This window comes from Haemorhous mexicanus, chromosome 8 (genome assembly GCF_027477595.1).
Source record: "Haemorhous mexicanus isolate bHaeMex1 chromosome 8, bHaeMex1.pri, whole genome shotgun sequence".
Classification (NCBI taxonomy): domain Eukaryota; kingdom Metazoa; phylum Chordata; class Aves; order Passeriformes; family Fringillidae; genus Haemorhous; species Haemorhous mexicanus.
The window spans coordinates 24,010,603-24,037,408 of record NC_082348.1 but is presented as its reverse complement, the minus strand read 5'-3'; the positions used below and the strand labels follow the sequence as shown (position 1 = coordinate 24,037,408).

The 26,806-nt window shown below is 37.1% G+C and overlaps 1 protein-coding gene across 4 annotated transcripts in view; it reads left to right on the top strand.

Annotated features, from left to right (window-relative positions):
- PDE1A (phosphodiesterase 1A) overlaps nucleotides 1–26,806 on the top strand; it is a 143,082-nt gene that overhangs the window by 36,211 nt on the left and 80,065 nt on the right. The gene's annotated exons all lie outside the window — the stretch shown is intronic.

The window sequence follows — 26,806 nt, the reverse complement described above, 5'->3', positions numbered from 1 at the left end:
AGTAAGGGTTCAAGTCTAAAGAGTAAGAAGTTAGAATTTTAATGAGGTGATTCTTCAAAGCATCTTCTATATGAATTTGATCTCTGAAACATCTTTCTGATTATTTTATATTTTAAAGTAAATTGTAGAGTTCCTTTACAGATCAGGATTAGATCCAGTTTACTCGTGCTTTCTACCACAGGGGACTCCTTTCTTTCCTTCTTTCTTTGTTTCTTTTGTCAAGTCCTAGCTTCAAGCCAAATGACCTTGAGTGGGAAATAATATTTTTCTAACTGCTAGGAATAAGGCTGGAAGATTAAACAAATCTTCAATAGTTCACACTTCTGCTTATGGCTGGCGACAACTTTAAAAAAACCCCAACTCTTACTGGGTGACATCAGTAGGATACTGTAACCACAGTGTTGATATGACAAATAAATATAAGGTTATACATGGTCCCAGAGTAAATACAGGATTTTTATTTATTGGATCGCCACTACTGATGCTGTATGTGATGGGAGTGCAGTATCAGTTGGCATTGCAGCTCCAGAGTAAGTTCAGACAGATAGTCAGGCCAGGATTATGTCCTACTAACCTTAGATAAGGAGAAATCTTTCAGTGCCATTACAGTTGCATGGCAGAAGGACAATCTGGACACTAAAAGGTTACTATGGAAGTGAAATGACAAATCTGTCAACCTTAAATTTGAATCTCCTGTGTGTATGTGCTATGCAATTTATATCATAAATTAAGCATTTTGCACTTCAATAAAGAGGAGCTAAAAAGTTCTTTCACAGAAAGCTTTTGACTGACAATTGAGAGATATTTGATATTTTCCTCAAGTGATTAGTTTTTATTTAATGTTATATGGAATATGATTGTTTGAATATCAGTAACTATTTCCAAGGATCTGTGATAATTATCTTATTAGCTGTAATTAAAAAAAAATTGAAATGCGCATTCTTCACAGTCTTTTGGGGCCATTAGAGTTGTGGGTGAATAAGTGCTTATTTCCTAATGTTTGGTAGTGTGCTACAGAAATCTGCTGCAGCTGGTGTAGTACTGGATAGTTTGCAACAGCTTTCTTAATGGATGTTTCCCTAAATTGTCTTGTGGGAGTGAACTTGAGTCAATGAAATACAAGAAGTTTCAATGTTTCTTACCAAAATCCATTCCATCAAATCAGTTCTAAATACAGAACGGCAACTAAATACTGTTGGCATGCTTAATCCAGAGTGAGAAAACCCCTAATATGGAAAGCCCCCAAAGAGTCTGTGGCTCTGCAGTGACTCTTCTGGCAAAAGATCCCTGTAATACTACAGTAAATGCTTAAGAAATGTTTCCAAGGTCGAGACCAGCATAATATTTTAGGTGGCTCAAACAGAAAAACAATCTCTGTGTGTCATAAAGATTGTATCATGTACAGTAAATACAGATGCTATCCTCTATTAAAGAGCTGGGTTTTAATGCATGCTCTTTTTCCTTATGACTTTGGAAAATATTTCTCTAGTGAAAAAGTGTTCTTATGCAAGAATTGTGAAGATTTAATCTCAGTCTTTTGAATGCTGTGATTTTTTTTTGTCCATATAAGCAAAAAGGGTTTTACTGGGTACAAATCTTACATTAAGGTAACTGAATCACCTGTCTATCTGATTTTTTCCTTGAAAAGAAGAGAAAAAAAATCTGAAGTTTGATATATATTTATATTTATCAATGTTTTGATGACAGCCAACACTAATTATAGTTACTCTTTAAAAATACATCTTTCTTGGGAATTAAGTTAGAACTCAGTAAGTACCTATAAGTATCTTCCTACTTAGCAAAGTTGCATTTACAGTGGATCTATACTTGTTGTTTTTCCAGTATTGTAAAAATTAAATATTTATTCAAATTTATCCTTTCAATATTGCCAATACTGTACATAAGTGTGGGATGGGTATTATGTGTCAAAATGCAAAACTCAACAACACGAAGATATTTCTGACTTATTTACAAATTTTTTGCAAGTTCAAGAAATAAAAATAAAAAAATAGTGGGAACTGAGTGAAATGCTTGTACTTGCTACCCAGCAGTGCTTGGAAAGAACTAAATTAATTCAGAAATATAACTGTGTAAAAAAAAAAAAAAGGCAAGCTTATGAATTACATTGAACTGATTACTAAAGTACTGAAGCACATCAATTAGGGTAAAAATTTTTAATTGCAACAGAAAAGATTGGCAAATACTTACAGATTCCTGCATCCATTAATATCAAAGGAAGAATCTGCTACATGCAAAGATGTATTTCAACAGAATGTGTAGTTTGGATATTCCCTGGCTATTTTAATGCTAAGATAAATTACTGAGGACATTCCATGTTTTTATAAAGAACAGCATCTTGAGCATATTTGCTGTGACTGGATACGGTGAAATTAATTCAAACAGTAAACAAATCAGCTTTTTCAAAGAAAGCAATGGGAGCCTCATGGCTCCTGCATTTGAAATTGAACTGAATGAAGCCATATGAAATATACTTTATGAACAAATTCTTCTATGTCAACTGCATAGATTAGATAACACAATGGGTGTTCTGCTGCTCAAATTTCTATGAATTCTGTTAAAATATGAATCTGCACACTCATTAATCAAAACGTATACTGAAGCTAACATTTTTCTGCACTCTGGTTCAGTCTTTAGGGAGTGGGTTGGGTTGTATGACTTTGGCCTTCCTGGTTTGTTTGTAAATGGAAGCAAAAGGATCAGTGTGTCACAAGATAAGTTGTTCTTTGGGTGTCTTTGTCTTGGTAGGGTCCACAAAAGCCTGGAAATAGTTCAAGAAACCCGTGGGCTTTGAGATTTCCAGATCAAAGGCAGCTGGATAGTGATGAAGAATTTGTCCTTGCTGTGTAATGTCTTTGATTTAAGGCTCGTAGTGTGTTTAAGAAGAATTAATGCGTTAGCTTCAAGATTTTGTTCTGCACATTTTCTGTTTTGTTCTGCACATTTTCTGTGGTTTCATGCAATATTGGATTGAAGGTTTTCCCTTTGAGCAGGAGGAACAGGAAAATGGGGGCTGACAGTGCTGAAAGCCAGAGAGAGAATAAGGTGAAGCCCATCAGTTTTCCTGCTCCTCGGGGAGCTCTGGTGTCACCTTCTCTCTGCATGTGTCACCTTCTCTCTTGCTCTCTTGGCTGCTGTTCCAGTGCATTCACTCATTTACATTTGCAAATGCTGGGTGAACTGCAGTTAACTAGACTGGACCACTTTGGAACTTTGGGTTCTCTTTCCCTCAGAAATGCTCCAGTCCAGTCCTTTGGTCTCTGGTCCCTCAAAATATATGTAGCTGATTTGTTGTTTTATTTTACAGTAAGATTGGGTTTAAATACTAAATGCTGTTGTCAACTGTAATCAGTTGGCAGAAACTATTCCAGCACTATTTCTGCACCACCATAGAGCAAGCACATAGGTAATTATATTTGGTACAGAATATTGTTTACAGACACCTGATTTCCAGAAAATGTTTATACTGCTGTAATTTGTGGAGTAAGAACAATCCATATCAGTAATGTTTGAGTTTTAATAATAATACAGTAAATAATAATAATTTCTGCAACTTCTAGACATTCTCATTTTTGCCAGAGACTCTTTTCTTCTTGAAAAAATATACTAACATGTCATTACTAGCAAAAAATAGCCATCAGAGTAATACCCTTACTTGGCTTCTCCTTCTTTCCTTTTTAAAAAATTCTTTCCTCTCCTGAATGCTTGAAATATTCAGGAGTTTTATCAAGTACACGAGATACATCTTTATAGTGTGGTAACAGGTTTTTTTCCTATTTGTCAGTTTTGTCTTATTCTTTATACTCTGGTGTCAATCTAGTATGTGCTGAACTGACATATTTGTGTTTTGCATGGGCATAGCTGCTGTTGGCACCTTTTCAGTTTGTGTCTGTGGAAAGGTACCAAACCAGAATAAGAGATGAAGAAGAAGCAACTCAGTAAACAAGTACCTGTGGGCAGCATAGAAAGTTGTAGACTTCAGCTGCTTAGAAGTTTATAACAAAAGTACATTTTCTCCCTATATTTTTAGCAGCCTACAAGTGCTGTTTTCTGGCCCTTTCACTCTAGGTGGACCTTGCAGCCACTCCCAGATCTGCAGGTGAAAGCCAGAATTTTAAATATAGGATGTGAACATCAGAATTGAACTTGATGTTGACTGTGGTGGTAAATATGAAAATCAGTGGCTTTAGTGGCAGAGTAACACTGAGAAGTTGGGTTGGGAGTTTTTGGAATTGGGAAAGGGAGAATGATGAGAAACTTTATAGAAATAGTCTGAAGCCAAAACCAAGAATAGGTGAGAGAAAAAAGGAAAAGAGAAAAATGAAATTAAATGAAAATTAAAAGAAGAAGAGAATGAGTAACAGAATATAATAAGTAATGTGGAAATATAAAGAAAAGCAAATGGTGAGCTGACAAAGAAATTAATGAGCATTTGGTCATTTTCAGTTTTACATTCTTACTCATCCCTTAATACACCAAAACATAAATTGTGGTAATTACTCCATGTTAGCTGAGGGTAGACTACAGAGAGTGACACTGTTGAAATATATTGAATATTTAATGTTGGCCTGATGGACTGTTTGGGACACTCCTGGTGTGCTTTTTTGTAAAATTCCCGAGCAAACTTTTCTAGAGTTAATGATGAATTCAAGAGGCATTACAAGATAAGTTGCTGAGTCATTTTTCAATTGGCATGAGTGAGCTTTGTTTTATTTCTTGTTGTCAAAAATGTCTGATTTTCAAGGTACTTTAGGGGTCTGGAAAATCCATTCACTAAGTGGATTCTGGTGGGGTTGTAGGTTTTTTTTTCAGCTTGCAAAAATTAGGTAAAGCAATTTCCTGATCACCAGAAGTGATGATAGATGGCTTTCATCCAGATCTTCATCTGGTGTTTGAAACATTGCCCAACAGAGAAATTAAGCCTGAGTCTGAAATTGTGGCACTCAGGGACATGGTGCAGTGGGACTTGGCAGTGTTTTGTTTCCAATTAGACTCGGTGATCTTAAAGGTCTTTTCTAACCTAAATGATTATTTTCTTCTATGATTCTGTTCTCAAGCACTGCCATTCTGCTTGCTGGAGCTCAAAAGCTTTCATCCAATGATCAGACCTTAAGGAATGTTCCTCTTGCTGCATCATGGTGATTGTTATGGGATTTATGTGTAAATGTTTGTACTTTTGGAGAAAGTTTGATTTCCTGGCGTCACCAACTGAGAAACATTTTGTACAGAGCTCATCTTTCTTTAATTCTGAATCCCCTAACTTTAGAAAATTTACCTTTCACAACTAGAACAGGTGCTCTTAACATCTCATTTGTAAACTAGATGTGTTTTCTTGTGTCTTTGCACTAACAAAGACTGGAACTTTTGTTTCATGTAAAACAGGTAAAATGCATTGGTGTAAAACTAAGGTATTGCAGTAACCTTTTCTATTGATAATGGACAATTACAAGGAATTTTTAAAACGTTGTGAGCCAAATTGTTGACTTCCTTAATGCTGGAGAAAGTATTTCAGTGCTATAACATGCCTCATTAAAATTAAATTATTATTATACCTCAATAATTGGGGTGTTGTTTCCAAATAATTAACAGCATTTCAGTGTTGTTCTGAGCAGAAATAAATTACCAAGTTCCCATAAAAATATATGGAGATTTTAAGCTATTTTCAACATGACTGATCTAGCCAGAATGATTGTCCCTTCAGGGCCTAAATTAAAATTTACTGTTGTGTTGCCAGGTCTCCCTTTTTACATTCCATCCTACTGGAATGTGAAAAACAACTTTAATGATTCTATTAGATGATGTAAAAGTGGACTACATAAAGGTTTCCTTAGGGATCCTCAAGTCCATGTCTTGGCACAGGCTGAGCTCTGTTCTGCTCCTGACTGCTCCTACCTCCTGACTCAGCTCCCCTGCATATTCTCTGTCTGTGCACTGCAGTGTGATAGGCTGAAAAACATGCCCAGTTTGAAGTGTTTGTTTCCTCAGTGTATGGAGTGGCTTCTCATCAACTTCTTAATAAGAGCTTTTTCCGCATGTACCTCTCTGCTTTCAGTCATCTCTTTGCTTGAGAGAAAGAATCCAGTCCTTCAGTACTCTTCACTGGGGACAGGGCAGCCCTGGCTGCAGGGACAGACAGCCACGTGGGAGGCTGGAGAGCAGCACCATGGAAAGGGACCTGGGGGCCCTGATTGATGGTGAGCACGAGCCAGCAGTGCCCTGGCAGCCAGGAGGGACAAGTGTGTCCTGGGGGACATCAGCATCTCCAGCCAGGCAAGGGAGGAGATTGTCCTGCTCTGCTCTGCTCTGCACTGGGGTGGCCTCCCCTCCAGTGCTGGGAGCAATTTTGGGACCCATAATATAAAATTGGTACAAAGCTGTTAGTGTCCAAAGGAGGGCTGTGAGGATGGGGAGGGGTCCAGAGCAGAAGCTGTATGAGCAGTGGCTGAGGTCACTTGGTGTGTTCAGCCTGGAGGAGTCTGTGGGGAGACCTCACTGCAACTACAGCTTCCTTGTGAGGAGAAGAGGAGGGGCAGACCCTGATCTCTGCTCTGTGCTGACCATGACAGGACCTGAGAGAATGGCCTGAAGTTGTGTTGGGTTGGACATTAGAAGGTTTAGGCTGGATATTAGAAAAAGGTTCTTCACCCAGAGTGGTTGGACAAACAAATCATTTAGGGCATATATATTGGTAAATGGTATGTGCTGTTTATATGCACCTCTTTCTTAAATCACCCTGCTAGGACTTTAATTTTTGTGTTATCATAATTTATTACTCATGTTATCATTCTCAATATGCTTTCCAAATTATTTTCTGCATTGTTTCTGCCTCATCCATTGCCTCCATCTTCTTTCTAAAACATTTTTAATTGTCCATATTCAGTGTTGTGTTGTGTGATGAAGAGCATTACTCTAGATGAAATATTTATCTAACCTCCTAGATACTTGCAACTTTATCCATTCTGGTAGCTTCCATAATCTCTTACCACTGAGCTTTATTGCTTTATTTAAGAGACTATGCAATGGATCTGAGCTGGTTCTAATGATACCCAGCTGCTTCTTAGACAGTAAACCATTGCTATTTATTCAACCAGAGACATATCCTTATCCTAGGTAATTTCATCAAGTAATATTTCCTTTCTTTCTTCATGAGAGTGTCTCATTAGGACAGCAGGAAAGACTTTACTGAAATCAATATATTACATAAGCACTTCCTCCTTACACATTAAACCAGTTAGTTTAGCAAAGAAGAAAATAAAAGTATTTTGCCATGATTCACTTTGGGCAAATTCATTTTGGCTGTATTTTATTATGTTTTAAGCATGTATGCTCTTATAAATCGATTCATTAGCTATGAGATTTTTTTTCTTTCAGTGAATCACAGGTAAAGAGACAGATATGTTTCCCATGTACTTCTTTACCTCTCCAAAGATGTGTGCCTTTCCTCAGCCCTCTAATACACTCTCCCTATTAGTTTGTGAAGCTCTAGCTAATGACAGAGCAACACTCAGCTAATTCCTCAATTATGTCATAGTGAATTTCATCAGGCTTTGCCTGTGCGAGTCCATGTTAGTTTCATTCATTTTATGCCTTAGCTTTTCTGATTCAATTTCCCATTCTCACTCTGTTTCTTCTGCTCCTTGCTTTCTCCTTCCTTTTCCTATAACTTTAGGATCCAAGATTTCATCATTTTAAGCAGAATTTGTTTGCACTTTCCTATAATATTTTTATTATTGTGCATAAAACTGAAATAATGGCCCATCATTTCTCTCCCTCTGTAATTATCTCTACTTCTTGAAACAACTAGTTGTCTCCAACAATGTGCTATGCCACGTTATTTTATTGAAAAAAACCCTCAGAGCTCTGGTCTCATTATCTTTCTGTGCTTTTGGCATTTTCTCTACTTCCTCATCTTGGCAGTGCTTTATAAATTTACTTCATTATTTGGTCTCTGCTGTAGTGGCTCTGTGTATCTCTGTTCTCTTTGCCTGACATGAATTGGCTGCATATTTATCTATCTCTTGTGGGCCTTTAGTAGGAGATAGAATGCTTGCTGTGCTGCTGATTGCTTCATGGCTTTGAGGATTGTGTCTGGCAGTGCCAGCAGCAGGGACCAAGGGGGAGCAGCACCAAGTGAGAATGGACCACGTGCCTCAGGCAGAAGAACATTTTGACCACTGTCTTGTACTGACTCCTCCTAGCAGAAGAGTGAGGTGTGAATTTTCTCTCCAGCAGGAATCACTCCTCTTACTGGAAGGTTTGGGTGTTCTGACTTGCAGTGAGGGCTGAACACTGGCATGAGCAGGCAATCTATGCAGCTGCTGATATAACTGCAGCCTTCACTAGTTAGCTAATTTCCTCAATCCATGCTCTATATTCATCTTGATGAAGTCCATTGTTCTGGGAGATGTCCCCCTGAAATGTCCCACACCCTGCTGCTGCTCTCCTGAACTGTGGAGGGACATCCTTGGCAGACATTTCCTACACTGAGTGGCAGCTCTGGCCAGCTTTCTTTGGCAGGAACACAAGTCTGGTTGTTTACATCAGGGTGGATGTCCACAGCATCAAGATCATTTTATGGGCTAAGACTTACCAGATGCAAACTGAAGGGACAGTGGTGTTGGCACCATTTTACTTTCCACTCACTGTGGTTTGTTTCCTCTGTGGCATCTGAAGTAGCAATGGAAAGCCCTGCCTCTGTGACTATTAACCATAGGTGAATTCAGCAGGCCATCTCAGTTTGTCTCTCAGATTCATTAGATTCCCACTGCATGCCACATTACTGTGACCTGAAGACCACAGTAATGCCTAAGCATACCTTATATCACACATTATGTATGTGCTAAATCTCTCCAACCAGATGGAGAAAATAAATCAGGGCTGCAGTATGAGCTAAAAGGTAGAACCAATTCTCCAGTCAAAGGACTGGGAGGACAATATGGTGGTTACTGTGTCTTTGCTGCTAGGAATTATCTCCCAGAGGGAACCCAGTAGCAGCAGTAAGTTCTCCTTCATTACAGTGCAGTCTAATAAATTAGTTTAAATACTTGCCAAAGGAGGTTGAAATTAATGTTTGACTTGGCACTGGAAGAACTGCTCACATGGGCAATGAAGCCAGGAGTTACCACCTCTCATTTAAAGATGGAATGTGACTCCAGCTAAACTTAGTGTGGGCTAACACACTAATTGCAAATTTGCATCTATTCTGCTGGTAAATAAGCTGTGATTAAATTCAGAAATGAAAGCAAAATTAATTAACCACACTGAAGACAGTCTGGAGAAGTGTCTTATGAAATTAAGTGAAATACAAACTAGTAAAGAAACAGCAGAGATTACATACATTGCCAATTCTTCATGTTTAGGTGTTTAAAGGCACACCTGCTGTTCTACATGGGCTGGTTTAAAACAAGAGGCAGGGAGGTGTTCATACATGAAACTCTCCTTATTTTGTTTAGTGAATATTCACAGAATACTGGATTAACTGGGTTGCTATCATCACTGTACCAAGATGTTGTATAGGTCCTATAGGTCCTGGACAGATCCATTAATATATTTTGGTATTTTGTAGGCTGCAGTGCAGCTATCTGAAGCTTCCATGTGAAGTGGCCTTCAGAAATTGCCAAATAAGCTCTTATAGAAACTTGCAGATTTGTTTGGTTAAAGGGTTTCATTTCTCTATAATCATATTTTTTTCCTTCAGGGTGTTTCTTTACTTAAATAAAAATTTGATTCTGCCAACACTGTGCCCATTAGAAGTCATTATAAGTCTACTGAAATTAAGAAAACACTGTCTCTTAGGGTTGAAAACTCTTAACACAGGATTTCATGGTATTAGTTAATGCAAGGTAAATAAACATTTTGTCCAACACTCATTTGGATTGAACATGGAGTTATTTGTACTTTCATTCTCCTACCAATGAAAAAAAACCATTAACATGTCTGCAGTACATGGAATGATGATCAAATTGCATTTAAATATAAAAAAGTGTTGTCGTTTTGGTTCTACAATTTGAGGTTTCTTGGCCAATGCACTAATTGGTGTCCTATTTGTAAAGAAGTTAGAAGCAAGTTAGCTAGCAACCTGGACATATTCATAAACTATTCTCTTTAAGGGCATGTGATCAAAAGTTTGAGTAAGTGTGGTATATGCAACAGTCGTTGAATCCATTTGCAAAATAGCATTTCTTTAATGTGAATAGTTTGATTTTAAAGCTCTACCATGTAGCTCTGCAGAAGCTTTAGCCCAGATTCTGGGACAGATGCTGCATAGTTCCTGAGACTGGTGCTGCTCTGTGGGAAGACCAAATGAGAAACAGTGCACTCTTGTTAATGTTACCTTTGTCATGTACATGGTGCAGTGCTTCAATATCAGATGATACACTGCAGAAGGAATCTGAATGTTACAATTGCACAGTGTGCAGTAATTTTAAAAAATGAAGAATGACTTTAGAGATTTTTCACTGCTCCAAGAGAAAAAACTACTTCTTTCCCATCCTTTCTTACATAAAAATTTACAACTGAAGAAAAACAGGCAAATGACAATTAGGAATGTTTAAATGATTGTATTTTAATTTATTTATAAGCAAATACTTGTTTAGTTTAATTTATGCATTCATGGGTTTTACAAACAAAAGGGATAACTCTATTTACCTGTCTTGACTTCATGCTAATAGAGTATATTACTCAGAATAAATCTCTATTTCAGATCCAGTAACAATTATTAGATCGATAATATCTTCTAGGAGGGCAAAAAAAGCTAAAATTATTAGCAATAAAGATTCTACCATAATTTTTGTAAATTTTTTAAATGCTCAATTATTTCTGTTAAAAAGACAGCTCTAATATTCTTTTCTCTGATTTAAGCTTGATTCATCCACTTTTGTAACTTTGCTCGATGGAAACACTTCTCCTTTTGAGTTTTTGCCCCTTATCTAGACACTGCAGACTTCTCTATTTTATATATGTATATATGCATATATATACTTGTGTGTGTAGATATTTATAAATATCTCTCTCAAGCAATTTTACTCTAAGGCATTCAATCCCTTATATTAATGGATTTTCTCTCCTGTTGTGTAGCCAGTTTTCAAAATCTTCCTTGAATTGGAACACCTGGTTGGATGCTGGTGTTCAGTGTTGATCCCTCCAGGATCAGGTGCAGAGGGATATCACTTCTACCTCTACTTAAGATTCCCTTGTAATATGTCCAAAATAGTACTTTACTCCCTTTAAGTACAATATTCAGATGATTCATTTTTGCATGGCATCCCTCACGATACTTATGGGAGACTACATGTGGATATTTATCTGTTTATTTGAAAGCTTAAAAAAAATAGGTCTATTATATTTATTTAATTAAACAAAATGACTTTGTTCAAATGATCTGACCTGATATAACTCAGCTCACATGCTGATGTCTCAATCACTGGGTTAAATAAATATTTTCAAACCTGGCTTTGTGGTTCTTTCAGGAGTCAGCAACAGATGAGTTTGTGATTATCTCATGCCATGACAATTAAGGCACTTCCATAACGTATAAGAAACCCCTTCCATAAATCAGAGGGAAGATTTTAACAATTGCAAACTTTAATGAGCAGGTGGGGTTTAAACTGTGTTGATTGTTCTAAATAATTTATGAAATCTCCTGTAATTTTAATGATGTGAATTTTGGATCAGATTTTAGTAATTAAAATAGCTATTAAAATTAATTAATCAGTTAGAAGCAAATATGTTCTTATCAGTAAATAATTTTAATTGAATTTATTATCCAGCCTTCTAGCCCCATGTGACAGTCAAAACAGATTTGTAAGACAAAATGACATTGGGCTCCCTTCTGCAGTTCTTTGGTGTCTACCTTGATGCTTTCCAAAGGAACTAGGTTTACTGCAATACTCATCAGATTTGCAAGGCAACAGAGAGACTTTACACTTCAAACCACATGGATCCTGTCTCTCTGAAGTTCCCTGCCACAGACATGTTTAATTTCCTGCTTACAGGGAACCTGCTGTCTGGGCCTCAGCTCTTCAAGAGGGATATCTCAAAACTCCATAAGGTTTCACCACAAAGACCATGAAAGACATATTTATTCCCCCTATTGCTCAGTCTGTTACTGATCTGGTTCCCTTGGAAAAGAATTTTCAGGAGGAGGTACAGCAGATGCCAGTATATTTGTCAGCACCAGCTGAGCCAGCCATCCTTTAATCATACTCCTTTATCCCAGATGATTAAAAATCCTTCCAAAAATCTCATGAGAAAAGTTGCTTGACATCTACATGGAAGCTGTCCAGGAAAATCCTTACAATGCTGGATGCATTGCACACAGCTGTGCCTACATGGATAGCTTTACCCATTGGGGAAGAATTCTTGAACATGGAGAAACTTGGTTGGCAAGCAACAGCTTCCTTCCCAGCAATCTCCAAGAGAGCAGCTTGTCATTAGTCTGGGCCTTCATGTGAGCAGTTCTTATATTTGTCCTCTGCTGGAGTATCTGGTGGAAGAAGAAGTCTAAACAAAAGTAGTTTAAATCCCATCTGTATGCAAAAGTCCAAATGTAATTGTTCTATAAACTCCAAAACTGATTTCACAGACTAATTTCACAAGGGCCTGAGGGAGTTTTAAGTCCTTTATGAATAATGCTCAGCTTGTAAACAGAACATCACTGAAGACCCTTTGTGCTGATTCAGTAGATTGTCACATCCATTGCAACACACATCTGACATTCTTCTGCATTTGAGATAACTCTTTAAGAACTGCAGTTTTACTGAGAATAATACAAATGTTTATGATTTACTTTCAAGATTCCAAAGTGATGGCAAGGATATTGTCAGGTCTTCATCATTAGAGGGAACATGATGTCAAAAATAGTTAGGCAGGCTCTGCAGTTGTCCTTGTGTGAGAGATGCTTTGATCCACAATCATCTCATGGCCCTTTACTGGAGCAGTCTTGCTGCATGGGTGTGGAAATACCAGGTACCTTCTGAGCTCAGTCATGTGGGTACCAGTTCCTGTGCACTTTATTCCAATATGTCATTTGCCAGATATTAACTGTGTCTGGTGCAAATCCATGTGTAAAACTTCTGGCAAAATAATAAAAGACCTCCTATAAGGGAGGAGGGGGAAACAGATAGAACTGCCATTCTATCAGTTTCATATCAACTTTATGGAAATCCAGAATGTTCCCATATTACCAAACCTGAAATTTGACCAGACAGACCCAAATTGCATCAGGAAATACCATATGTGCAATATCAGGTCCAAATAGGAACATGTTTTGTTTTACTTAGTTTTTTTGCAGATATGCAAACAATGGTTTATGGTAAGTAAAACTGTCTTTGGTCCCAAACTTCTGCCTGACAGCATGAAGCAGTCCATTGCAGCTTCACAAATATTTTTTTAGCTCTAGCTAGATAAACATGCTGTCAATTGTAGAAAGAGTGATTTGTGGTGATGTTTGTTTATTTGTTTTTAATTTGTTCAATGTTCAAGATGTGAATTGAGGCTGGGCAGCATTGTGTCAGACTTTTTCTGTAAAGTGGTCCTTAAAGATGACTAGTGGCTTGCTGTTTTAGGAGCAGGATGTTTGCCTCCTTGAAATCTTATAAAAGTGGTCCATTTTCCTGTAATTTAAAATTTGTCAATGAAGTTTTGATGTATAAGACTTGCAGTTAAAAGTGTTCCTTAATTTGAGCAGAAATCAACAAAATCATAGATGTTGGAAAGTAAAGTTGCCTTTTAGGATAAAAGAAAGTTATAAATTTGCAAGACTAAATGTTAAAAGCTAAGTTAGGAATTGCTATATCAGGCTTACAAATGTGTGCTTCACTTTGTGTAAAATGCACTTCCTAACTTTTTGAAGTTCTTTCCATTTTCTGCTTTGAGAATATTTGGCTTATTTCAAACATCTGGTACTAATGTTTCTACTGAGCATACTGGAGTCATAAACTCTAGGAATACCAGAGGAAGCTGACAGGTGATTTCTGTGAGGATGTTCTGACTTGAATATATTTCACATTTCCTCCCAGAAAAAGCCCCTCAGCAGCTCCTACAAAAATTTGTGTCCCTGGCAGTAAATAAAAGCAGTAAAATAGCCTCACAAAGGAACTGTAGAGACATTTAGAACATGTTCAGAACTTGAAATTTCTATACCTATATGTATTATTGAGAATCATAGGGGATTTTTTCACTGTATTTTAATTTAAAATGTGTCAAATCATAATTAAAATATGTAATCTCTCTCTGGAGGATATGCAGACTTAGTTAGGGATGTCTTTATTCCATCTTATTAGAACTTTTTTTCTTTTGAATACCTCTCAACACAAATAAATAATGTCCTGTTTTTATTGCCCTTTTGGAGAAGAGCTTCTCAAGATACTTTTATTATTTAAGGTGGAGTCACAATATGGAAATCTTTGATAGTCTCTGACCTTAAGTAAAGTGTGGTTTCTTTTGATGTGGTGAGTGGATATATAAAAAAATAGTTTCTTACATGTAAAGCATTGTAAGTTTTTCTTTTCCTGGGAAGTATTTTGTCCTTGAGTTCTGGATACATTATAGATATATAAAAGTTGGGGTTTCTTTCCCAATATTTATGGAACCTTATGCAGAGTACAGTGCTTGCTGGCTCTTATAAACTGGTCAAAGTTGACAGAAAAACTTTGTCTCATTTCAAGTGTATGCAGTCTATTGTTTATATTCTGCTTTAGAGATTACATGCTCTATCTCCTACTAAAAATATTTCACAACAAAAAATTCAACAAACTGGAGAGCATTTGCAGAAACAAATTGCTAATGTGGATATGAATTGAAATAGCACAGGACAACTACCTGTAAGAAAATTATATTTAAAAGGAAAAGAAAAAAAATCTTAATTTGAAACAAATCTATGGCCTTTAATAGCATTTCTTAAATGGGAGGCCATGATCTGTTAACACAATGATGCCTGATCTGCATCCCTGAAAGGAGCCAAATACTCTGGCTGTGCTGTGTTCAGTGCTCCTGCAGTATTGTTAACATCTGCTGCAGTAGGAGATGGGGGGGCTGAGCATTTCTGAAAGAAAAACAACTTTGCAGGCAGACAGACCTCTGGGCAGTAATGCAATTCAAGTGGGAAATTAAGACAATAAATATATAAAACTAGTAGAAGTAATAGAAATTGCAAAATGCAGTTGGGTGAAAGTTGCCCAACACTTTGCACTTTGGTTACAACGACCTGTTTCCTTCATTTATAACCTTGCCTAACCCACTTTGAAATCCTGGGGATTTTACTTTAAAGTGGTTTTTAGATTTCTTGGTACTTGAAATGTGACAGAGAGGTCATTTTGTCATCTGTTTTGTGTCTTTTATTGGCTTCATGAAGTTTTATATCTATTTAATAGTGAAAAACTTCTACAAAGTTTTCTGTTAACAGACTGGGTTTTTAGCTTGGTAGGGTTGTTAGGCACAGTCCCCAGGGGATTCTGTCTAACTCAGGGAGAGACTCTGTCTTCACAGCTCCTCTGTGCCAACTGGGTTGGATTTGAAATTCCAAAGCAGCTATGCTAAGGGACTTTCCAAGCCAGTCACATTGTTCTCCAGAGTGCTTTTGTTAGCAATTTTGCTAAGAGATTCCTGATTCCTGCAGAACTGAAGGCTCAGGGCAAAAAAAAATCAAGGTTGTCAAAATAATAAAAATTACAACTGCTCTATAAAGCTGAGTAAGAATCTGCTCAGTAAAGCATATCAAAAGCACTTAGAGATTCTGGGGTTTATTTACATTAATGAGAAAAAAAAGTAAAAAGAAAAACATCTTAATTTTGATGCCAGCACAATATCAGCATATGTTCTGGTTGCTTTCTTCCTGACAGCTCCATGTACAATATAATGCAGTTAGACCAGAAAGCTGAAATGCTGGCCCATTTTTTGTGCCAGATTTTTCATTGTTGATACTCTCAAACTGAAGTCCTGCCATGCATGGCTTTCATAAAAGAGTAGTTACCTAATTACTTTTGCTGCATAAGAAAACATCCCCTTTCCTCCCCCTCTCCCCCCAAAAACCTTTGTAGAAATAGAACAAAGTGAAACATAAACCAGTGCTATTAAATATTTCCACGATCTGTTCTGGTATTAAAATTTTGCTCCTGAAGAGGAACAAAAAAAGAACATAAAATTTATCTATGGACTCCTACTAAACAATGAAAATGCCATGCAGTCTCAGGGAGTACACAAATCAGAAATACACCGAGAAATACTTGATTCTGCTTTCAGTATTTGTTTTAGTGATGCTTCTCTTGGTTCTGGTTCATGAAGTTCTTTCTTCTCTCTCAAGAGTTACTGCAGAGAAAGCTGAAATCTGTTTTACTATGAGAACGCAGTACCGTCATCAAGGCAACGAGAGTGCATAAACAGTGTCATGGCTTGGCAAAGTCCCTCACTGTCCTACCCCCAGCTCACTTGGTAATTTTTGGTATGATGTGACCATCTGAGTTTTCTCAGATGAGGAGGTTTATAGCATGCAGAGAGCAAAAAGCTCATGGGAAAATTCCTTTGGTAGCGTTTTCTCTGTTATTCTTCTTGACTTCTTCTTAGTTCTCTATTCTCATCTGTGTAAAATGTGTCTGCCATAGTACAACTCTTATTTATTTAGTTACTGTAAAAGTAGAGAAGAATTATTCATAAAATTAATTCAGTAATGCTTCTGTTTGATGAAAAAGGGGAACTTGAATTTCTTTTAAAAAATCTAATAGAAAACGGATACGATCGTGAGATATTTTAACCTTGTAATTTGGGACTTAATTTTTGTCTGACACAGAACAGGTGGTCAGCCTACAGTTTGTTTAGATGATCTTACTTTTTTGATATTAAAAAAATATTTAATTTTACTTCCTTCCAATAAAAGAATCTTAAACCACATTCTATAAAAAGGTTTTGACTGACTGGTGTATACTGTTCTGTTAAACTGCATATTTTAAATAGCAATCAAAAAGCTTCTGAATCCTTGGCTTGTTCCTCATCATTTTATATTGTGTTTATTTTAGCCTTTTAGGATTCTCATGTATTTTGAAAAAGGAGAGAAAGATTTTGATTTTGTGGGTTCAAAGTAGCACTTAAGAGGATTATAATTTCATTTAAAGCTGATGATTGCTCAGGTCCCATTCAAGGAAGACTCAAAAAGAAGTGATGAACTATTTTGGAGTGTGAGCTCTCTGTTAAGTCTTGCCCTGTCTGGACTAAGGTTATGACCTAAAAATTGCTTATCCTGAAAACAGGCCTGAAACTTTCTCCTTTGCTTCTTATTCTGCTTTGAACATGGATGTGTGTGCTCAGTGAGCACTGATGTCTTCGAGTGTTGATTGTATCTTCAGATATGCTTTTAGAAATAAATAAGGGCTGTCATTCACCATATTATGAATAGCATTATGATAAACAATGTAAAAAATAGATTTTCTTTGACTTAAAAGAATTTTCTGAAGAGTTTTCATGTTTTCTGGAGAGTTTCATTCTTCTACCTTTTTTCTTTTTATGCTTAAACTAATATTTGGTCATGAAGGGTGAAAGACTACAAATAGCTTCTATAACATTACCAAGTTGCCTCTATGTTATGCAACCCTCTTCAAAGAGATGTGGGCAGGGACTGTGTTTGATCATTAGTGCATGCACAGGTAAGAAAACAGTTACATGGGAAACTGTACTGAGTAATGGTTTTCTATGCTGGGCCTGTCAGCAGTTTTGAAATTTTCCCAGGATAGAGGAGAAAGGTACAAAATGGGTAAAGAAGCAGATTCACTTGTAGATTTACTAGTGCTTCAAAATACACTCACCTCATGCCACTTGGTTTGGAGAGTCCTTATACTAAAAAAACTAATGGGGAAATCTGTGCTACAGCCCACCTCTGCTGTTTCTTACTTAATTTATATAAAATTTCCAGAAGGTGTCCTTTTGATCTCTTTGATTTTAATCAGTTTAATGCTCATATTTTAAGCCCTTGTTCTGCTTAATTAAAGTGATGTTGATTCTCTCAATATCAAATTATTTTCCCTTACAGTTTATTTTTTTTACCAGCTTCTCTTTTGCCACAACTTTGTCAATCTGTCATATTTCTCAGCGTTACCTTTCTTTCCAGGCAGAATTGGCTTTGTAGCTAATCTGAGCTACAGCATACACAGAGTCAGTCCTGCACATGAACACATCTCAAGGCTCTAATGTTTAGTTAAACAGTCTTTCTACAAATATAGGTACAGAAAATAAATATTTCAAGAGCAGCACTGAAAACATTCACTGCAAGGTTTTCTTCTACTGGGATCAGAAAATTTACTTGGCTGATGCAGTGTTTTGTCATTCTGATGTTAGGTATGACCTTGTGCAAAGGCTTTTCCAAACTGTTGATTTCCTTTCAAAATACAGTTTCTGGCTGTGTCTAAACTTACTGGTGTCTCTTGTCTGAGTCCTTGTATAAAGACCACCTGAACAAAAAAACATAGTAATTTGGAGCTGTTGCTGGAAGTAAACAGAGTTCTGAGAGTTTATACAGAGTTGCTCTAATGTGTAAGGGTGATGGTGATGAGGCATCAAACTGGGTGGCCTGTGAGCCAGAAACACCTCTCAGTTTCCTAGTGTGTTGGTTTGTACTGTCATATGAATTAAGGTACATAATTCCCCAAAAGAAAACAACTGTTTGGTTGCAACAGCCATGGGACCTTCCTTGTACAACACACACTAAGGATGCCAAGTGAGCTTCTTAGCTGTGATGTGGTAAAAGGTCAGAAAAACACAGCCTGTGTGCTCTCATAGGCATAGCTTTGGTAAAGAGCAGCCTATTTTGTGTTCCACTGAGACTGGAATAACACCCTGCAGTGTCATTAAGAGTGAAGCCCTGGACTACAGCTGCTCTGCACTGAGGTGCTCTTGGCTGCATGTTTCCCTCCCCTCCCTGCCACAGCAGGATGCAGCAGTAGCCAAGGGGTGAGTCAGTGTAGGCAGGTGAGCTGCAGAGAGCCCCGTCCCTTTTTTTGTTTACTCAGATTTTGAAGGGTGCTTTCATTTCCCTCAGGCTGCTGAAGTGACTCAGCTTGTGGCCACCCCAGCGAGCCCCTTCTGGAGAAACTGAAAGTAGCACATGGATGATGGGAGAATACACCATGGTCACTGCACCAAGTGTCAGTCACTTTTACCCTCATTTGGTGGAACGTGAGGTTAGGACTGTCTGAGTGGGTGGAGAGCAGTTCTGTGTAAAATAATTGGGTAAAAGTTGGCCCTGATATACCAGATTCATCACTGCAATCAATAATTCACATAGATGCACTATATTCTTAATAGTCAAGGCCAGGAAATTATCTCAAGGATGGGTGCCTGTCAATATATTTTATCACTTCTGTGTCACTGATTTAACTTCCTTTGTATATTCAATTATGCTGAGAACTCTGAAATTCCAAGCTGCAGTGAAATTAAGGTCAGTAGTAGACCTATGACCATTTAAATCCTACTGTAGTCCCTAAACAACAGGCAAAGTTTATTTGGCCTTGTGCAGAGAGGTGTCTGTCTCTTGGATAGCAAAAGAAATCGGGACAATGGACTTCCCATCTCTTGGTCCTTCTGGGGACACGACCCTGTAATGGCTGTGTCACAGAATCATTGTTCACAGTCTAGCCTGTTCCTCTCTGGTTCCATTTCTGCATGGTTTTTTTAGCTGAAGCAAGTTTGCATAGTGTATTGGAAATATAAACAGAGCTCTAAAAGCCACAAGGCATCCTTAACTACAGAGCCATCAAACCTTCTGCTTCACAAATAAGTATCGTGTTTTCTTTGGACTTATTAGCACTTTCTCACTATTACTTTTTCCACCAGTGATACTATTTTAGTACATCAGAGTTAATTTCAACAGTTTTAAAAGGTACAGAAATCACTGTATTGCAGCAATACTCTTCCTCCTAATTGTCCTCAGAATGAAAAGCTCTTTCTTATTTAATAGCTTTTTAAAAAAGGAATATTTCTTCCTGTTATGTGATTTGTTTTCCCTGTAATCCTTTTTCATGATAGTTGCTGAACACTGCTTTAAATATTTTGCCAGTTCAGATTTGTTTCTCAAACAAACAGGAGGTTTTTATAACTCACCCTGAATCAACCACCTAATTTTGGAAAGCAAAACGTTTCCATGTTACAAAGATTAGCCAGTAAATGAATATTAACTTTTGTTTCTCTGTGACATAAATAACAGAACGACTTTGTTCTGGGCTTTTTTTTTTTTTTTTTGCATTTAGGACATAAAGGGCAATCTTTTTTCTTAGTGGTTAAAAATTAAATTAGGAAAGTATCTGCAAAGACATATTGATAAACTTGTTCAAACATTCTGAGCTGGGACAAAGTTGCGACAATCAGGATATTTAATGGCATCTTATTGCATAGCATGGTTCTTAACTCGCTGTGCCTGACTGGTTGCTGCTCTGTGGAAGTCACACCTGTGCATTCCTGTTGACATCAGCATGGTTTACATGGAAGTTAAGCCAGATCAGTAACTGACACTAAACATAAAATGTTCTGTTTGGAAAGAAAATAATGGGTGCAGGAAGGAATTAGTATCAAGATGGTTTTGGCATATTATTAAAAGGAAATACTTAATAAGAGGATGAAACTTTAGACTAAAAACGTTTTCCCATTGGCTTTATTAAAAATCTCTTTAGGTTTTAAATGAGAAAAAGACACCTATAGACCAACTGTAGTCACCATGACAACAACTTAAACCCACAAAACACATGGCAGAATTATTTGGCAGCATAGTTACTTACAAGCTAATTCATCAAATCAGCAGAACATAGGCTAACACTTCACCTAAAATAATTTATTTTTTTTTCTTTCTGTTTTAATACGGGAACAAACTGTAGAGCACAACAAACATGAACTCAGGCTCTGCCTTATTTTTGGAATGATTTTTGTGAATTTCTTTTGAATAACTAAAATATTTTCTTTCAAGCACAGTGGGGTTTTTTGTTTTGGTTTAAGGTTTTTTGTTGTGTATTTTATTTGGTTTTTTTTTATCTGTGATCATCTATGGGGGGGGTTATGTATTTCAACCAGAGATGGCAATGACCTATCAGTATCAAGTAATATATCTTTTGCCAATACAAAAATATTCCCCTACACTGATTGTTATTGTCTAGTCTAGTTTTAAAAGTTTAAAGCTATGTGGATTCCATTGTTTCCCCTGGGAGCCCAGTTTGTTTCGCTGCCAGGAAGCTTTCCTGATACTCAGCCTCAATTTTTCCATGTTTAATTTCAGGCTATTAATATGAGAGTCTTATACTGAATAACTGTTCTACTTTTTGTTATGATCTTAAAATATTTGCAGATGCTGTTAGTCCAGTCAAATGTGAACCAATCTATACTTAATTATTTTTAACTTTCCTCAACTGAGTATTTAAAGCTCCCAGTTAATGTTCTCTTTGAGCAATTTCTACTTTCCATGGATTTGCTTTGTTATAGGAAAATTTAATTCCATTTATTTTCTTATACCAAAGTAATATGAGAAATAATGCCCTCTTTCTTTTCCAAGATGTAGTTAAATATATCCAGATTACAGAATTATTTTTAATTACACGCTAGCATGAATATTGGTCTCCTGAAGTCTACCTCAGTAGTATTCATTTTCATCTCTCCCCTTGAAATGCATATTGAAATATATTCTTTCACCTTTTTTTTTGCCTCCAGTGCTATGAGATTATTTTCTTAACATTGTTTTCTGTGCATTTGCAATATCTTGAAAGTCGTCTTCGTTACCACCTCAATTGAAAACCTGAAAATTCCATTAATGTTTTTCCATGTTTGAAGAAAAAGAAAAAGGTTTTAGTCTTGGATATTACCAAAGACACAAAACCTTATCCTGATGTTACTGTGCTTATGATTTTTGTGCCAATTTGTAATTCTCAAAAATACCTCCCTTTGTGAGCCAGTTTGAATTACATTTCCAGGTATTCAAGTGTCTAAATCTTTCTGGAAAATTGGTGATATAATTTCTACTCTACTTAATCAATCTACTTGTTTTACTGTTACATCAAGAAGACACTTGAGATTACTTGGTTCAGTCCTTATAAAAAGCAGATAAATTGCTCACAATTCCATTATTCCCCAGCTAATCAGCATTTCATTCTCCTACTGTGTGCTCTGAATTACTAGGGACGTGCAAATTCAAATTACTCATTGTGACAGCCACCAATGTTACAGTTTACTTCCTTTGGCTATCACTTTGTTGCTGCTGCTAGATTTTTTCCCCCCTTTTTTTTTTTGTTAGGACTCATTGGTATGTATGAAACTCCTTCTTATGTAAACCTGTTCATGATGATTATTGTGATTAACCAGAAAAATCTCAAGAGCTTGCTTTTAGCAAGTGCTTGTATGAGAATGACTTCAATTATCAGCATAGTTTAAAAGTAGGGGGGTGAGTTTACAGGAATATTTGGATGTAACTGTTGGTATCCTGGCAGATTCATAGCAGTCAGTTAGATAAGACCATGCCTTGCCAGCTACATTTGAGCCACCTCAATGCCTAGAAAACCTTTGCAATTCTTCCCTTTGTAAATCTTCCCTTCAGAGCACACAGAGAAGTTAGATATCTCAGTACTGGAGTAATTCAAGCAGCTGTGCTGTGGGATTTCTTCTCTACAGAGCTTTTGGACCTAGTGAGCTTAACAAATGAGCTTGGGGTTTGTGCAACTCTCTGTCTGATGTATTAGATCAGTTCTGATTTGACATAGACACCTTTAGCCCACTCCTCAGCCAGTGCTGCCTTGGATGCAGATGGAATCTGACCAGATCCTGCTTCCTCACCTGATGGAAATGGGGACATGGGGATTTCCTTAGCAGGGCCCTGGCTGGAGCAGTCACCAGAGTGCCTGTATGGACAACAAAGAAGTTTCTTCAAGAAGATGGCAGCTGCAGAAAGAATCAGGGAGCTGTTTTGGGACTAAAGGAAGTAGACAAATGAAAGGCAGACTTAAAAGAGCAACTAGATCTTTGTGGAGGAGGCTTTCCTGACCCACACAAAACACATAAAGAACTTTGTTTTTTAAGAGTATCCTAACTTACTTATAATGGAAAGGAACATAAGATTTTCTGATAGGAATCTACTTTAAAGTATAGCACAGGGAGCTTTATACTCTGAAAGCTAGGTGTTAAACCCAAGAGCAACCTTCTTAAATCTATTGCACACAGTTTTGTGTTCTGTAGACAAAACCTTTTGGTGACTTGCACAGGTGGCTGTGGGTTAAAGTGGACTAGTATTTTGCTGCTGCATATAGTGCCAACAGGGTAGTAAAATGTGAATAATAAATATGTTCAGAATAAATAGGAACAAGAAACAAAATCAACAAGAAACAAAAAGAGATCATCATGACATTTTATGAGTAAATGATAAATGGTTCTCTGCACAACATCACAATATACTGAGGGATTCCTTGACAAAGGACATTGTGGATGCCAGGAATGTTCAAGAGTGCAGAAAGAGACTGAGAACTTCATAGAAGAGTTATTTATTTCTAGACACATAGAAACCACCTCTCTATCAGGGAATCCTTTGCCCCCCCATGGCCAGAGGCTGGCAGAGTATCCAATATCACTGTATAGTATTACTTATGCTCTTTTTCTCTTTCCCTGGACATCTGCTTTTGCCATTTTCAAATGTATATGACATTTGACATTTTCAAAACTGTATATGAACATGATGGACTTTAATTGTGAGCCAGTGTAGATGTGTTTATGTTATCAGGAACAAAAATAAAAGCATAGGAGATCAGCTTTTGTTGCTAAGTTCATAAATGAATAGTATTTCATTAGAAAGGCTGAAGAAAGGAAAATGGAAAGGGAAAAGACCAATATTGCTTGAATTAGGAAGTTGCCTTTGATCTAACATGTAAAACTCATATAGACTCAAGGTATTTACCCAGCAGCACAATCAGGTAGGCAAAATTCATACATCTTTTCCTAAGTGTGCAGAAGCCAGTAAAAACCCCAGGGTGATCAAAGGAGCTCCACTGTGATTAATACCTAAAAGTTAACCCATGAGATAAGTTATGAGTAGTTATCACATCTTTAACTTCATTGAATTAAGTGGACAAATAGCTGTTTCATATTTTATTTTTCAAGCTCCCAAGCTTGCTCTAGTTATTGTAGCTTATTGTGCTGATTTTTCCTCAGTAAAGGTAACTTTACAGTGTGAGAAAGGAAAATTTAGTCACTGATTTGATAATCAGGAAGAAGGAATTTTTTCAATGGCCTTTATTAGATCATAGGAGTGTAGAAGGAACCTCCCTCACTCTGATTAGATTTTTGCAGGATATTGTTCAGCTGAGTTTGGAAGAACTGGATCTATTCTTGGAGTCCAAGGATGGAGATAATGTAATCTAGGGTTATTCTTTTCAAAAATATCTGTCAACAGCTAAAGAACTCTGGCTTTATCACTTGTTTCACAATTATACAGGTACTTCAGCTGAGGTGTTGCCATGAAACATGCTTATCAAAGAGAAGACATCATGTCTACTGAATTCTGGGCCATGAACTTCTGGGCCAAGTACTCTGGTTCTCTTTATGGAGAATAATGTAACATTGTGTTGAGAAAGCTTGGCTATTTCTTTTGTAGTAATAAAAAACACAATTGGGCAAAAGCTATTGCACCATAAAGCATAAATCAATGAAGTTTAAATTAAACTTTTTAAAATTTTTGAAATAAATCCTTCAGAAGTTTAAGTAGCACAAAAAACCCCTTGAAGAATTATAATATTTCACAATCTCATATAGCTCCCCTATTATATTCTGAATAATCCATTCTAATATTGTATAGATACAGCATGATATTTAAAGTTCAGAAAGGGGTGTAAAACAACAATCACCACTGGGTTTTTTGGGTAATTCTCAAAATCAAGATACTTGTGTCACACTATTGTGTTCTCTAAGTCCTTTTACGTGGGGGTCTCATGAGAGGACACTGAGGCACGGTTCTGATATGCAAATGAAAAGCAGACAGAGAAGTTTTTCTGTGAAGTTCTCCTGATGTGACACCAGGTACGTGTGTGCCTGTGGCCAGCAGCTGATGGGGCTCTGTGCTCTGCAGAGTCACCAAGGCATATCCCTGCTTGGAAAAAATGCTGGGCTGGGGGGGCAGGGAGCAGGCTGGAGAGGGTTGGTGATCACTGTTAACTTTGGGCAAGAGCAGCTGCAAAACCTCGTGCAAGTTGTTAGAGTAGGTGGGTTCAGCTGTGTGTTCTAACACCCAGATCTGTGAGGTTTAAACATGGAAATGGGCTGCTGACTGAAACGGGCTGGGCACGACCTTACAGCCACACATGGGCTTAAATAGCCTGCGGGTGGAAGGGCTAATTCTGGCTTTTGCTTGCTGATAGCTGCCCTGATCTACACGTCAGAAAAAGCTATGAATTTAAGTAGAACATTTGGTTATCAAGCACTTGAACTCTGTCAAGCAATATGCATCTCTGAAATAGCAGGAAAAATGTGTTTAGCATCTGGGCAGACTGGATTAGAGAGAAGAAGGCAAGAGGCATCTGCTTGAAAGTACTGTGCCTGCCCACATCCCTAGGCATGTGGGATACTTCTGATAGTTTCAGGAAACTACTTCTTCCACCAGCAGCTTCACATGCCTTTACCATTGCTTGTGGGTGCAGTTTCCCCATCTGTATAGCAGATGAGGATTTTGGACCAGCAGTCATCACAGGAGATCTTAACTGAGCTGAAAGATATCTTATTTTGGACTACAAAAAATTTTTAAGATCATAGTGAAATAAGGTATACATTTCAGTTTGGTTCTGAGGAGTTTCTCTGTAGATGGGAACAAAACCTGAGGCAAATTGTGGAGTCTTTTCAAAAGAAAAATGTAGCTAAATAATCTGAGTTTTTTCATCAGTACCTTTCAGTGGCATATAAATGCTAAAAGGAAATTAAATGTTTTCAAATATATGTCTTCAGAATGTTCCTGGGGTTAGTAGTAAATAATTTAAAATATTGTAAATATTATACATGAGAAACCATCCCTCCATTCCCTGCTGTAGAATTGTTTGTCCAGTAAACTGGCTCAGAAATGTTGTCATGTTCAATGTGCTCTCTCTCCCAGTGGCTTACAAAGCAGTTTTGTTTCTACATAACAAAATTGCTTTTTATGTTATGAAATCTTGGCATTGATACATCTCTGAATATCTACCCCAAAATATGGCAACTGGTTGAAGTACTGAATAAATAATAGGCAGTAATAGTCCCCTGGTGTTGCTGTTTTCTAAGAAGCAGTAGAACTGGCAATGGGGAATTCAATCACTGTGTATCAGAGACAAATTTAGAAAAGAAGAGACAAAATTAGGATATGTGTCATTTAATGATACTGGAGTATGTATCTCATCCTGTGGAAGAACTTTGGTAACATTACACAATTATTCTCATGTGGTTTGAGCAAAATGAAATGTTATGCATTATTGTGTTTTTGAGCATAAGACTTATAAAATGATTTGTAGATGAAGAAAACCCCATTATTCTTGCTTATTTTAAAAGGAAAAAAAAGAGTCACTTTGGTACCAAATAGCAGCACTGAGTTTCACAGCTAAAGGTCCCTTGGAAACAGGGATGTTTTCCAAATGGGCTTCCAATGAGCCCAGATTTCATGAATGTAATTTGAATTTTGCAATATTGAAGAGTTATCATTAGCTCCACAAATTTGTCAAGAACTGAAGCACAGACTCCTGATCATTTTGAACATGATGCAGCTGAAAATCAAGACTTTTTTGATCTGGCTGATTATGGGTTTTGGCACTCTAGAATCCTGTTTCTTTAA